We start from the raw sequence: 15,464 nt of genomic DNA, 5'->3' as shown, positions 1-15,464 counted from the left end.
GTATATACCAGTGCAGAATGTCCGTAGTGGGGATGCAGTATATACCAGTGTAGAATGTCCGTAGCAGGGGTGCTGTATATACCAGTGTAGAATGTCCGTAGCAGGGGTGCTGTATATACCAGTGTAGAATGTCCGTAGCAGGGGTGCAGTATATACCAGTGTAGAATGTCCGTAGTGTGGGTGCAGTATATACCAGTGTAGAATGTCTGAAGCGGGGGTGCAGTATATACCAGTGTAGAATGTCCGTAGCGGGGATGCAGTATATACCAGTGTAGAATGTCCGTAGTGTGGGTGCAGTATATACCAGTGTAGAATGTCCGTAGCAGGGGTGCTGTATATACCAGTGTAGAATGTACGTAGCAGGGGTGCTGTATATACCAGTGTAGAATGTACGAAGCAGGGGTGCTGTATATACCAGTGTAGAATGTACGAAGCAGGGGTGCTGTATATACCAGTGTAGAATGTCCGTAGCGGGGACGCAGTATATACCAGTGCAGAATGTCCGTAGTGGGGATGCAGTATATACCAGTGTAGAATGTCCGTAGCAGGGGTGCTGTATATACCAGTGTAGAATGTCCGTAGCAGGGGTGCTGTATATACCAGTGTAGAATGTCCGTAGCAGGGATGCAGTATATACCAGTGTAGAATGTCCGTAGCAGGGGTGCTGTATATACCAGTGTAGAATGTCCGTAGCGGGGGTGCAGTATATACCAGTGTAGAATGTCCGTAGCGGGGGTGCGGTATATATCAGTGTAGAATGTCCGTAGCAGGGGTGCAGTATATACCAGTGTAGAATGTCCGTAGTGGGGATGCAGTATATACCAGTGTAGAATGTCCGTAGCAGGGGTGCAGTATATACCAGTGTAGAATGTCCGTAGCGGGGGTGCAGTATATACCAGTGTAGAATGTCCGTAGCGGGGATGCAGTATATACCAGTGTAGAATGTCCGTAGCAGGGGTGCAGTATATACCAGTGTAGAATGTCCGTAGCAGGGGTGCTGTATATACCAGTTTAGAATGTACGTAGCGGGGGTGCAGTATATACCAGTGTAGAATGTCCGTAGCGGGGGTGCAGTATATACCAGTGTAGAATGTCCGTAGCAGGGGTGCTGTATATACCAGTTTAGAATGTACGTAGCGGGGGTGCAGTATATACCAGTGTAGAATGTCCGTAGCGGGGGTGCAGTATATACCAGTGTAGAATGTCCGTAGCAGGGGTGCTGTATATACCAGTGTAGAATGTCCGTAGCAGGGGTGCAGTATATACCAGTGTAGAATGTCCGTAGTGGGGATGCAGTATATACCAGTGTAGAATGTCCGTAGCGGGGATGCAGTATATACCAGTGTAGAATGTCCGTAGCAGAGGTGCTGTATATACCAGTGTAGAATGTCCGTAGCGGGGTGCAGTATATACCAGTGTAGAATGTCCGTAGCGGGGTGCAGTATATACCAGTGTAGAATGTCCGTAGCGGGGTGCAGTATATACCAGTGTAGAATGTCCGTAGCAGGGGTGCTGTATATACCAGTGTCGAATGTCCGTAGCGGGGATGCAGTATATACCAGTGTAGAATGTCCGTAGTGTGGGTGCAGTATATACCAGTGTAGAATGTCCGTAGCAGGGGTGCAGTATATACCAGTGTAGAATGTCCGTAGCAGGGGTGCGGTATATACCAGTGTAGAATGTCCGTAGCAGGGGTGCTGTATATACCAGTGTAGAATGTACGTAGCAGGGGTGCTGTATATACCAGTGTAGAATGTACGTAGCAGGGGTGCAGTATATACCAGTGTAGAATGTCCGTAGCGGGGATGCAGTATATACCAGTGTAGAATGTCCGTAGTGTGGGTGCAGTATATACCAGTGTAGAATGTCCGTAGCAGGGGTGCAGTATATACCAGTGTAGAATGGCCGTAGTGTGGGTGCAGTATATACCAGTGTAGAATGTCCGTAGCAGGGGTGCAGTATATACCAGTGTAGAATGTCCGTAGTGTGGGTGCAGTATATACCAGTGTAGAATGTCCGTAGTGTGGGTGCAGTATATACCAGTGTAGAATGTCCGTAGCGGGGATGCAGTATATACCAGTGTAGAATGTCCGTAGTGTGGGTGCAGTATATACCAGTGTAGAATGTCCGTAGCAGGGGTGCAGTATATACCAGTGTAGAATGTCCGTAGCAGGGGTGCAGTATATACCAGTGTAGAATGTCCGTAGCAGGGGTGCTGTATATACCAGTGTAGAATGTCCGTAGCAGGGGTGCTGTATATACCAGTGTAGAATGTACGTTGCAGGGGTGCTGTATATACCAGTGTAGAATGTCCGTAGCGGGGACGCAGTATATACCAGTGCAGAATGTCAGTAGAGGGGATGCAGTATATACCAGTGTAGAATGTCCGTAGTGGGAATGCAGTATATACCAGTGTAGAATGTCCGTAGTGGGAATGCAGTATATACCAGTGTAGAATGTACGTAGCGGGGGTGCGGTATATACCAGTGTAGAATGTCCGTAGCGGGGATGCGGTATATACCAGTGTAGAATGTCCGTAGCAGGGGTGCTGTATATACCAGTGTAGAATGTACGTAGCAGGGGTGCAGTATATACCAGTGTAGAATGTCCGTAGCGGGGGTGCAGTATATACCAGTGTAGAATGTCCGTAGCGGGGATGCAGTATATACCAGTGTAGAATGTCCGTAGCAGGGGTGCTGTATATACCAGTGTAGAATGTCCGTAGCAGGGGTGCAGTATATACCAGTGTAGAATGTCCGTAGCAGGGGTGCTGTATATACCAGTGTAGAACGTCCGTAGCAGGGGTGCTGTATATACCAGTGTAGAATGTACGTAGCAGGGGTGCGGTGTATACCAGTGTAGAATGTCCGTAGTGTGGGTGCGGTACATACCAGTGTAGAATGTCCGTAGCAGGGGTGCAGTATATACCAGTGTAGAATATCCGTAGTGGGGACGCGGTATATACCAGTGTAGAATGTCCGTAGCGGGGGTGCGGTATATACCAGTGTAGAATGTCCGTAGTGGGGGTGCGGTATATACCAGTGTAGAATGTCCGTAGCGGGGTGCAGTATATACCAGTGTAGAATGTCCGTAGCGGGGTGCAGTATATACCAGTGTAGAATGTCCGTAGCGGGGGTGCGGTATATACCAGTGTAGAATGTCCGTAGTGGGGGTGCGGTATATACCAGTGTAGAATGTCCGTAGCAGGGGTGCAGTATATACCAGTGTAGAATGTCCGTAGCGGGGTGCAGTATATACCAGTGTAGAATGTCCGTAGCGGGGTGCGGTATATACCAGTGTAGAATGTCCGTAGCGGGGTGCAGTATATACCAGTGTAGAATGTCCGTAGCAGGGGTGCTGTATACACCAGTGTAGAATGTCCGTAGCAGGGGTGCGGTATATACCAGTGTAGAATGTCCGTAGCAGGGGTGCGGTATATACCAGTGTAGAATGTCCGTAGCAGGGGTGCGGTATATACCAGTGTAGAATGTCCGTAGTGGGGATGCAGTATATACCCGTGTAGAATGTCCGTAGCAGGGGTGCGGTATATACCAGTGTAGAATGTCCGTAGCAGGGGTGCGGTATATACCAGTGTAGAATGTCCGTAGCAGGGGTGCGGTATATACCAGTGTAGAATGTCCGTAGTGGGGATGCAGTATATACCCGTGTAGAATGTCCGTAGCAGGGGTGCGGTATATACCAGTGTAGAATGTCCGTAGCGGGGATGCAGTATATACCAGTGTAGAATGTCCGTAGCAGGGGTGCAGTATATACCAGTGTAGAATGTCCGTAGCAGGGGTGCTGTATATACCAGTGTAGAATGTCCGTAGCAGGGGTGCTGTATATACCAGTGTAGAATGTACGTAGCAGGGGTGCTGTATATACCAGTGTAGAATGTCCGTAGCGGGGATGCAGTATATACCAGTGTAGAATGTCCGTAGCGGGGATGCAGTATATACCAGTGTAGAATGTCCGTAGTGGGGATGCAGTATATACCAGTGTAGAATGTCCGTAGCGGGGGTGCAGTATATACCAGTGTAGAATGTCCGTAGCGGGAATGCAGTATATACCAGTGTAGAATGTCCGTAGCGGGGATGCAGTATATACGTGTAGAATGTCCGTAGTGTGGGTGCGGTATATACCAGTGTAGAATGTCCGTAGCAGGGGTGCTGTATATACCAGTGTAGAATGTCCGTAGCAGGGGTGCTGTATATACCAGTGTAGAATGTCCGTAGCGGGGTGCAGTATATACCAGTGTAGAATGTCCGTAGCAGGGGTGCTGTATATACCAGTGTAGAATGTCCGTAGCAGGGGTGCTGTATATACCAGTGTAGAATGTCCGTAGCGGGGTGCAGTATATACCAGTGTAGAATGTCCGTAGTGGGGATGCGGTATATACCAGTGTAGAATGTCCGTAGCAGGGGTGCAGTATATACCAGTGTAGAATGTCCGTAGCGGGGATGCGGTATATACCAGTGTAGAATGTCCGTAGCGGGAATGCAGTATATACCAGTGTAGAATGTACGTAGCCGGGGTGCAGTATATACCAGTGTAGAATGTCCGTAGCGGGGGTGCAGTATATACCAGTGTAGAATGTCCGTAGCGGGGATGCAGTATATACCAGTGTAGAATGTCCGTAGCAGGGGTGCTGTATATACCAGTGTAGAATGTCCGTAGCAGGGGTGCTGTATATACCAGTGTAGAATGTACGTAGCAGGGGTGCAGTATATACCAGTGTAGAATGTCCGTAGCAGGGGTGCTGTATATACCAGTGTAGAATGTCCGTAGCAGGGGTGCTGTATATACCAGTGTAGAATGTACGTAGCAGGGGTGCAGTATATACCAGTGTAGAATGTCCGTAGCAGGGGTGCTGTATATACCAGTGTAGAACGTCCGTAGCAGGGGTGCTGTATATACCAGTGTAGAATGTACGTAGCAGGGGTGCGGTGTATACCAGTGTAGAATGTACGTAGCAGGGGTGCAGTATATACCAGTGTAGAATGTCCGTAGTGTGGGTGCGGTATATACCAGTGTAGAATGTCCGTAGCAGGGGTGCAGTATATACCAGTGTAGAATGTCCGTAGCGGGGATGCAGTATATACCAGTGTAGAATGTCCGTAGCAGGGGTGCGGTATATACCAGTGTAGAATGTCCGTAGTGGGGATGCAGTATATACCAGTGTAGAATGTCCGTAGTGGGGATGCAGTATATACCAGTGTAGAATATCCGTAGTGGGGACGCAGTATATACCAGTGTAGAATGTCCGTAGCGGGGGTGCGGTATATACCAGTGTAGAATGTCCGTAGTGGGGGTGCGGTATATACCAGTGTAGAATGTCCGTAGTGGGAATGCAGTATATACCAGTGTAGAATGTCCGTAGTGGGAACGCAGTATATACCAGTGTAGAATGTCCGTAGCAGGGGTGCAGCATATACCAGTGTAGAATGCCCTAGCAGGGGTGCGGTATATACCAGTGTAGAATGTCCGTAGCAGGGGTGCAGCATATACCAGTGTAGAATGTCCGTAGCAGGGGTGCAGTATATACCAGTGTAGAATGTACGTAGCGGGGGTGCGGTATATACCAGTGTAGAATGTCCGTAGCGGGAATGCAGTATATACCAGTGTAGAATGTCCGTCGCGGGGATGCAGTATATACCAGTGTAGAATGTCAGTAGCAGGGATGCAGTATATACCAGTGTAGAATGTCCGTAGCGGGGGTGCTGTATATACCAGTGTAGAATGTCCGTAGCGGGGGTGCGGTATATACCAGTGTAGAATGTCCGTAGCGGGAATGCAGTATATACCAGTGTAGAATGTACGTAGCAGGGGTGCAGTATATACCAGTGTAGAATGTCCGTAGTGGGGATGCGGTATATACCAGTGTAGAATGTCCGTAGTGTGGGTGCGGTATATACCAGTGTAGAATGTCCGTAGCGGGGATGCAGTATATACCAGTGTAGAATGTCCGTAGCGGGGATGCAGTATATACCAGTGTAGAATGTCCGTAGCGGGGATGCAGTATATACCAGTGTAGAATGTCCGTAGCAGGGGTGCTGTATATACCAGTGTAGAATGTCCGTAGCAGGGGTGCTGTATATACCAGTGTAGAATGTACGTAGCAGGGGTGCTGTATATACCAGTGTAGAATGTACGTAGCAGGGGTGCTGTATATACCAGTGTAGAATATCCGTAGTGGGGACGCAGTATATACCAGTGTAGAATGTCCGTAGCGGGGGTGCGGTATATACCAGTGTAGAATGTCCGTAGTGGGGGTGCGGTATATACCAGTGTAGAATGTTCGTAGTGGGAATGCAGTATATACCAGTGTAGAATGTCCGTAGTGGGAATGCAGTATATACCAGTGTAGAATGTCCGTAGCAGGGGTGCTGTATATACCAGTGTAGAATGTCCGTAGCAGGGGTGCAGTATATACCAGTGTAGAATGTACGTAGCGGGGGTGCGGTATATACCAGTGTAGAATGTCCGTAGCGGGAATGCAGTATATACCAGTGTAGAATGTCCGTAGTGGGGATGCGGTATATACCAGTGTAGAATGTCCGTAGCGGGGGTGCAGTATATACCAGTGTAGAATGTCCGTAGTGTGGGTGCGGTATATACCAGTGTAGAATGTCCGTAGCAGGGGTGCTGTATATACCAGTGTAGAATGTCCGTAGCAGGGGTGCTGTATATACCAGTGTAGAATGTACGTAGCAGGGGTGCAGTATATACCAGTGTAGAATGTCCGTAGTGGGGATGCGGTATATACCAGTGTAGAATGTCCGTAGTGGGGATGCGGTATATACCAGTGTAGAATGTCCGTAGTGTGGGTGCGGTATATACCAGTGTAGAATGTCCGTAGCGGGGATGCAGTATATACCAGTGTAGAATGTCCGTAGCGGGGATGCAGTATATACCAGTGTAGAATGTCCGTAGTGTGGGTGCGGTATATACCAGTGTAGAATGTCCGTAGTGGGGATGCGGTATATACCAGTGTAGAATGTCCGTAGTGTGGGTGCGGTATATACCAGTGTAGAATGTCCGTAGCGGGGATGCAGTATATACCAGTGTAGAATGTCCGTAGCGGGGATGCAGTATATACCAGTGTAGAATGTCCGTAGCAGGGGTGCTGTATATACCAGTGTAGAATGTCCGTAGTGTGGGTGCGGTATATACCAGTGTAGAATGTCCGTAGCAGGGGTGCTGTATATACCAGTGTAGAATGTCCGTAGTGTGGGTGCGGTATATACCAGTGTAGAATGTCCGTAGCAGGGGTGCAGTATATACCAGTGTAGAATGTCCGTTGTGTGGGTGCGGTATATACCAGTGTAGAATGTCCGTAGCGGGGGTGCTGTATATACCAGTGTAGAATGTCCGTAGCGGGGGTGCGGTATATACCAGTGTAGAACGTCCGTAGCAGGGGTGCAGTATATACCAGTGTAGAATGTCCGTAGCGGGGATGCAGTATATACCAGTGTAGAATGTCCGTAGCGGGGGTGCAGTGTATACCAGTGTAGAATGTCCGTAGCAGGGGTGCAGTATATACCAGTGTCGAATGTCCGTAGCAGGGGTGCTGTATATACCAGTGTAGAATGTCCGTAGCAGGGGTGCTGTATATACCAGTGTAGAATGTCCGTAGTGGGGATGCAGTATATACCAGTGTAGAATGTCCGTAGCGGGGATGCAGTATATACCAGTGTAGAATGTCCGTAGCGGGGATGCAGTATATACCAGTGTAGAATGTCCGTAGCGGGGATGCAGTATATACCAGTGTAGAATGTCCGTAGTGTGGGTGCGGTATATACCAGTGTAGAATGTCCGTAGCGGGGGTGCTGTATATACCAGTGTAGAATGTCCGTAGCGGGGGTGCTGTATATACCAGTGTAGAATGTCCGTAGCAGGGGTGCTGTATATACCAGTGTAGAATGTCCGTAGCAGGGGTGCGGTGTATACCAGTGTAGAATGTCCGTAGTGGGGATGCAGAAAATACCAGTGGAGAATAATGCCCATGCACAAGATCCAATATTCCACATTCAAAGGAGCCATTATGAACGCTCTGTGTGGAGTCAGGGTGAACAGTGACTAAAGCATTTTCAAATCAAAGTTCATACAAATACATCACCTTACCAACCTGCCTCAGCGATGGAAATTGGTTGGGAAAGGTGTTATTTCCAATCAGGCAGCCACTGGAGCCCCTGACCGGGAATTACTCTGCTAACATCCATGACCTGTCTGGTTTACAACTGCAACCCTCGACACACACACTACAGAAATAGGAAGATCCTGCAAAAGTGCCCACATCCAGTCGAAGTCTCCACTGCCTGCTTTCCTCTCATCTTCCCCACACAGTTACCATCACTCTATCATTACATGGGATATAACTAATACATTAGCACATTCACAACAGGTACGCTGCATTGTCCATTTTCCCCAAACTGCAAATATTGTGCACTGTGGGGGAAAAAAAACACTCAAGCCAACATTGTTGGAAATTGCAGCATTTCATCCTTTTCCATTGTCTCCCATAAGATGCGACACACAATGGCTTTAACCAGTGCTGCTCCACCCAGTGTTGACGGAGAACACTGAACTAACATTGAGCCACATCCAATATCATTAAAGGTTATACAGACAGGTCTCCAGCATCATGTCTGTTCAAATATGCACTCAACTCTGACCCAACATCATAGATCCTATCTTGACCTCAGCCAGAAGCAGAAAAGACCAAAACACTCCTAATGTGTCACGAGTTAGCTGCAGCTCACCGTTGCTGCTGGGGAGGGCACAAGAGAATGGCTTATTAATGGCTGCACTGAAGTGTCACAACCTTGGTCACTTTCCTGCAAATGCAAACCCAGAGACACTTGCCACTGGATGATGAGCTCCACCTTACTGCACAAGTAGCAAGATGCCATTAAGTGATAATCAGGCATCTCGGTTTACTCCTTGCAAAAGTCAAGGAGTAAAAGCCATTCTTGCAGAGTTTGACACATATTGCATTTCGGGCCTTATAACCTATTCTATTCATGGGGCTGAAACTTGAGTTGCAAAAGTCACATTTACATGCATAAATGTATGCATGAAGTAATTTATGTAATTTTTTTTCTTGTATATTGTCTTAATGTTCATTTTCACACAGCAGGAAACCAAAATTTCTCAGTCCATCTGGATGTTGACAATTGCAATGTCTAGCTGATATTTCATTTGAGAAAACCCAACTACTATAAAAACTGGAAAACAAAAGACTGCGAACAGTAAACGTGAAGCTGCTCCACTGTCAGGAAAACTGAGCTAATTCCTGTCAAGAATATCTTGTTCCCAGGATAGCCCCATCTTGTAAGTGCCTCCAAAGTGGCCTGTGACAAGTCACTCAGGCATGTCAAATTATGACATGCAGTAGCTCAGGAAAAAAAGGCTAAAAAAAAATCACACAGCACCAGGTTATATTCCAACAGGTTTATCTGGAAGCACTAGCTTTCGGAGCGCTGCTCCTTCATCAGGTAGCTGATGTCATTGCGTGATTTTTAACTTTGTCCATTGCAGTCCAACACCGGCTCCTCTACATCAGGAAAAAGGCTGAACACCACCTTCTCAGTGAACTAGAGGTGGACAATGAAAAAACAGCTTTGCTAGTGAATCCCAACCCCCACACACAACATCAAAATGGATCGTTTCTCTCCACAGCTTTTACCACAGCCATGACATGAGGAGAGCTTGACAAAGTCTTCAAACAGCTGGCATTCTTCCCCCCCACCATCATCCACATAAATGTTCCTTTTTAGAAGTCAAATGAAGCCACAGTGGCCTCAAGAAGGTACACCTCACTGAACACTCAATGTCTACGGCAGCACAGCAAATATGTGACTAGATAGATAATCCACCAGCTTAAACGGTTGCTCCAGAGAGTTCCAATCTCACCATGATAGCTGGAGAAGTTACATTCAGTTAACGATATCAATCTGGAATAAAAACTAAAGGTGACTATGTATGACGCTTTATAAAAACCCACCTAGTTCAATAATATCCTTTTAGGGAAGGAAATCTACCATCCTTATCCAGTCTGACCTATATGTGATTCAAGGCCAACAGCAATGTAGTTGACTCTTTAACTATGCAAGGATATTGAAACAGGAGGTGCAGAGAATTCAGCCTCTCTAGCCTGCTCCACTAGTCAGTCAGATCATAGCGAGTGAGGCCAAACAGGACTTTTCCTGTTGCCTTCTATAACCTTGGACTCCTTGGTCAATCAAAAATCTGTCTAAACAGCCCTGAATATATTCAATAGCCTGAGCAGGTCCACTGGTTTTCATCATTTACATAAATGATTTGGATATGAACATAGGAGGTACAGTTACCAAGTTAGCAGGTGACACCCCAAGTAGTGGTCAGCGAAGAAGGATACCACAGATTGCAACAGGATCTTGATCAGATGGGCCAATGGGTTAAGGAGTGGTATGTGGCATTTAATTTAGATTAATGCAGGGTTTTGCATTTTGGAAAAGCAAATCAAAGCAGGGCTTATACACTTAATGGTAACGTTCTGGGGAGTGCAGGTTCATAGTTCCTTGAAAGTGGAGTCACAGGTAGATAGGATAGTGAAGAGGTGTTTGGTATGCTTTCCTTTATTGGTCAGAGCATTGAGTACAGGAGTTGGGAGGTCATGTGTGGCTGTACAGGACATTGGCATGGCCACTTTTGGAATATTGCATGCAATTCTGGTCTCCTTCCTATCGGAAGGATGTTGTGAAACTTGAAAGGGTTCAGAAAAGATTTACCAAGGATGTTGCCAGGGTTGGAGGTTTTGAGGGAAAAAATCAACTAGGAGAAAGTGAGAACTGCAGATGCTGGAGATCAGAGCAGAAAATAGTGTTGCTGGAAAAGCGCAGCAGGTTAGGCAGCATCCAAGGAGCAGGAGAATCGATGTTTCGGGTATAAGCCCTTCTTCAGGAATGAGGAAGATGTGCCAAGCACCTACTTGCGGAACGTTTCAGAGGTGGCCTCCTCTACATTGGGGAGTCAGGCCACCTACTTGTGGAACGTTTCAGAGCCACCTCCAAACAGACCCCAACACCAAGGATATATTTCCCTCCCCTCCCCTATCAGTGTTCTAGAAAGGCCACTCCCTCCGCGACTCCCTCATCAGGTGCACACCTCCCACCAACCCAACCTCCACTCCCGGCACCTTCCCCTGCAACCGCAAGAAATGCAAAACTTGCTCCCACACCGCCCCCGCACTTCCCTCCAAGACCCCAAGGGATACTTCCATATCTGTCACAAATTCACCTGCATCTCCACACACATCATTTACTGCATCCGCTGCACCCGATGTGGCCTCCTCTACATTGGGGAGACAGGCCGCCTACTTGCGGAACGTTTCAGAGAACACCTCTGGGACACCCGGACCAACCAACCCAACCGCCCCATGGCTGAACACTTTAACTCCCCCTCCCACTCCACCAAGGGCATGCAGGTCCTTGGCCTCCTCCATCGCCAGACCATGGCAACACGATGCCTGGAGGAAGAGCGCCTCATCTTCCGCCTAGGAACCCTCCAACCACAAGGGATGAACTCAGATTTCTCCAACTTTCTCATTTTCCCTCCCCCCACCTTATCTCAGTCCCTACCCTCAGACTCAGCAATCTTCTTGACCTGCAATCTTCTTCCCGACCTCTCCGCCCCCACCCTCTCTCCGGCCTATCACCCTCACCTTAACCTCCTTCCACCTATCGCATTCCCAACGCCCCTCCTCCAAGTCCCTCCTCCCTACCTTTTATCTTAGCCTGCTTGGCACACCTTCCTCATTCCTGAAGAAGGGCTTATGTCGATTCTCCTGCTCCTTGGATGCTGCCTGACCAGCTTCGCTTTTCCAGCAACACATTTTCCAGCTTGGAGGATTTGAACTACAGGTTGAGGCTGAACAGGCTGGGGCTGTTTTCCCTGGAGTGTCGGAGGCTGAGGAGTGACCTCAGAGGTTTACAAAATCATGAGGGGGCATGGATAGGGTAAATAGGCAAGGTCTTTTCCCTGGGATGGGGGAGTCCAGAACTAGAGGGCATAGGTTTAGGGGGAGAGGGAAAAGATTTAAAAGGGACCTAAGGGGCAATGTTTTCACACAAAGGGTGGTACGTGCATGGAGTGAGCTGCCAGAGGAAGTGGAGGAGTCTGGTACAATTACTGCATTTAAAAGGCATCTGGATGGGTATATGAATAGGAAGGGTTTAGAGGCTTTTGGACCAAATGCTGGCAAATGGGACTAGATTTGGTGAGGATATCTGGTTGGCATGGACGGGTTGGACCGAAGGGTCTGTTTCCATGCTGTACATCTCTATGAGTGGATAGAGAATTCCAAACATTTCAATCTCAGAATAAATTCATGGTTGCCGTTGTCTTAAATTGGTCTGAAATGGCCTAGAAAGCTGCTCAGGTATTGGACTGGCAAATAAGTGTTTATATTGTCACTTGTCCCCGGAAAGCCTTGAATCTTTTTAAAAATGAGAAAAATGGCACCAAGCATTTTGCGAAAGCAAGTCTTTAGCGGAAATAAGCAAGTAATTTGGATAACACCCTGAATAATTTGTTTGCCACCTTTCTTGAAAACATCAATGCATATTGCTGTGGTTGTGTTCGCCGAGCTGGGAATTTGTGTTGCAGACGTTTCGTCCCCTGTCTAGTTGACATCCTCAGTGCTTGGGAGCCTCCTGTGAAGCACTTCTGTGATCTTTCCTCCTGCATTTGTAGTGGTTTGAATCTGCCGCTTCCGGTTGTCAGTTCCAGCTGTCCGTTGCAGTGGTCAAACCACTACAAATGCCGGAGGAAAGATCACAGCACAGGAGGCTCCCAAGCACTGAGGATGTCACCTAGACAGGGGACGAAACGTCTGCAACACAAATTCCCAGCTCGGCGAACAGAATCACAACAACGAGCACCCGAGCTACAAATCCTTCTCCCAAACTTTGATCAATGCATATTATCCATTGGTGCCATACACCTTTTGGTATCTTACTGAAGCCTAGACAGTATCACTGGGCTATTATCTAATAGGGAGGCATCACAACCAGGCAACATTCACCCTGTACCCAAGATCTACACTCATACAGTTTCTATTGAACATATAGAATATCTGAGAGCAGGAACTGTAGCTAAAACTCATCGCGTAACACTGGGGACAAATCTCTAGGATCACTTTACTCAGCAAAGAAGTGGGAGGTCATACAATCAATTTTGAACACGAAGTCTAGCTAATGACCTTCTCCACTAGCATAATTCATCATAGCTCGACAAATGAATGGTGTGGTTGGGTCAGCAACATCCAAACAAAATACAAAACATTTAAACATGGAATAAAAGATCCTGAACACGACCTTAAATCAGATGCAAATTGACACATGTTCACATGAACAGACATTAGCCAAAAGCTTGCTCAAGGGGATAGATGTAAAAATGTATCTGGAATTAGGGGGACTGAAGAATTTAGGAATCTTCAACAAACAGGAGCGACCCCAAAACCTTCAGAGGACACAAGGCCATCTCAGGGCAGGGGCTGGGCGCCAATCCTCACTCAAACACCCTGATCATCACTGTCCCCCACCCACACCTCCCCCACCCCCCGGGGGGGGACACTAACCCCCACCCACACCTCCCCCACCCCCTGGGGGGGGACACTAACCCCCACCCACACCTCCCCCACCCCCCGGGGGGGACACAAACCCACACCTCCCCCAACCCCCCCCCCCCAGGGGGACACAAACCCCCACCCCCCCGGGGGGGACACAAACCCCCACCCACACCTCCCCCACCCCCCGGGGGTGGTGCAGTAAAGGATCCCTCGCCGGGCCCGGGCCCTGTCCGTGTGGGTCCCCAGTCCCGGGGAAAGCTCCCTCTCTCCCGCCGCCTCCACCCCCTGGGCCTGGGCCCGGGCCCGGTCTGTCCCCGGGTGGGAGTCCCCGGGATCCGGACACAGCAGGAGACGCTCCCGCGGACCACGACGGGATCGGGATCAGGCCCGGGGCCCGGAGCGCGGGCCCTTACCTGGGTGTCCCCGGCTGGGCTGGGCTGGCCCCCGGCCTGGCCCCGGTCACTGTCCCGGTCCCGGTCCCGGTCGGTGTCGGTGAGTCTCTCAGAGCCGCTCCCGGGCTCGTGCGGACCCGGATCCACTTCCGCCGGAGCAACAGCACAGGCCCCCTCCCCCCTGACAGCGGACAGACCATAACACCCGGGCCCCTAGCAACCAGACAGACCGTAATACCCGGGCCCCTAGCAACCAGACAGACCGTAATACCCGGGCCCCTAGCAACCAGACAGACCATAATACCCGGGCCCCTAGCAACCAGACAGACCATAATACCCGGGCCCCTAGCAACCAGACAGACCATAATACCCGGGCCCTTAGCAACCAGACAGACCTTAACACCCGGGCCCCTAGCAACCAGACAGACCGTAATACCCGGGCCCCTAGCAACCAGACAGACCTTAACACCCGGGCCCCTAGCAACCAGACAGACCGTAATACCCGGGCCCCTAGCAACCAGACAGACCTTAACACCCGGGCCCCTAGCAACCAGACAGACCTTAACACCCGGGCCCCTAGCAACCAGACAGACCGTAATACCCGGGCCCCTAGCAACCAGACAGACCTTAACACCCGGGCCCCTAGCAACCAGACAGACCGTAATACCCGGGCCCCTAGCAACCAGACAGACCTTAACACCCGGGCCCCTAGCAACCAGACAGACCTTAACACCCGGGCCCCTAGCAACCAGACAGACCTTAACACCCGGGCCCCTAGCAACCAGACAGACCGTAATACCCGGGCCCCTAGCAACCAGACAGACCATAACAACTGGGCCCCTAGCAACCAGACAGACCGTAATACCCGGGCCCTTAGCAACCAGACAGACCATAATACCCGGGCCCCTAGCAACCAGACAGACCATAATACCCGTACCCCTGGCAACCCGACGGACCATAATACCCGGGCGCTTAGCAACCAGACAGACTGTAGTACCCGGGCCCCTAGCAACCAGACAGACCATAATAACCGGACCCCTAGCAACCAGACAGACCATAATACCCAGTCCACCTAGCAACCAAACGGACCATTATACCCGGGCCCCTAGGAACCAGAACTGGAAATGTGTTGCTGGAAAAGCGCAGCAGGTCAGGCAGCATCCAAGGAGCAGGAGAATCGACGTTTCGGGCATAAGCCCTTCTTCAGGAATGAGGAAAGTGTGTCCAGCAGGCTAAGATAAAAGGTAGGGAGGAGGGACTTGGGGGAGGGGCGTCGGAAATGTGATAGGTGGAGGGAGGTCAAGGTGAGGGTGATAGGTCAGACTGGGGTGGGGGCGGAGAGGTCGGGAAGAAGATTGCAGGTTAGGAAGGCGGTGCTGAATTCAAGGGATTTGACTGAGACAAGGTGGGGGGAGGGGAAATGAGGAAACTGGTGAAATCCGAGTTCATCCCTTGTGGTT

At 49.5% G+C, this 15,464-nt stretch overlaps 1 protein-coding gene across 1 annotated transcript in view; it reads right to left on the bottom strand.

Moving 5' to 3' along the window:
* LOC122563322 (serine/threonine-protein kinase 38) overlaps positions 1–14,170 on the bottom strand; it is a 94,313-nt gene extending 80,143 nt beyond the window's left edge. Inside the window, exon 1 of the mRNA XM_087973754.1 lies at positions 14,026–14,170. The gene's annotated coding sequence lies outside the window, so the exon portion shown is untranslated. The remainder of the gene's footprint in view (positions 1–14,025) is intronic.
* Positions 14,171–15,464: the final 1,294 nt, after the last annotated feature.

This window comes from Chiloscyllium plagiosum, unplaced genomic scaffold (genome assembly GCF_037043375.1).
Source record: "Chiloscyllium plagiosum isolate Xiang-an unplaced genomic scaffold, Cpla_swu_hap1 HiC_scaffold_26, whole genome shotgun sequence".
NCBI classification, from domain to species: Eukaryota; Metazoa; Chordata; class Chondrichthyes; order Orectolobiformes; family Hemiscylliidae; genus Chiloscyllium; species Chiloscyllium plagiosum.
The sequence above is the reverse complement of the archived record's forward strand: the minus strand, read 5'-3'. Positions and strand labels throughout refer to the sequence as shown.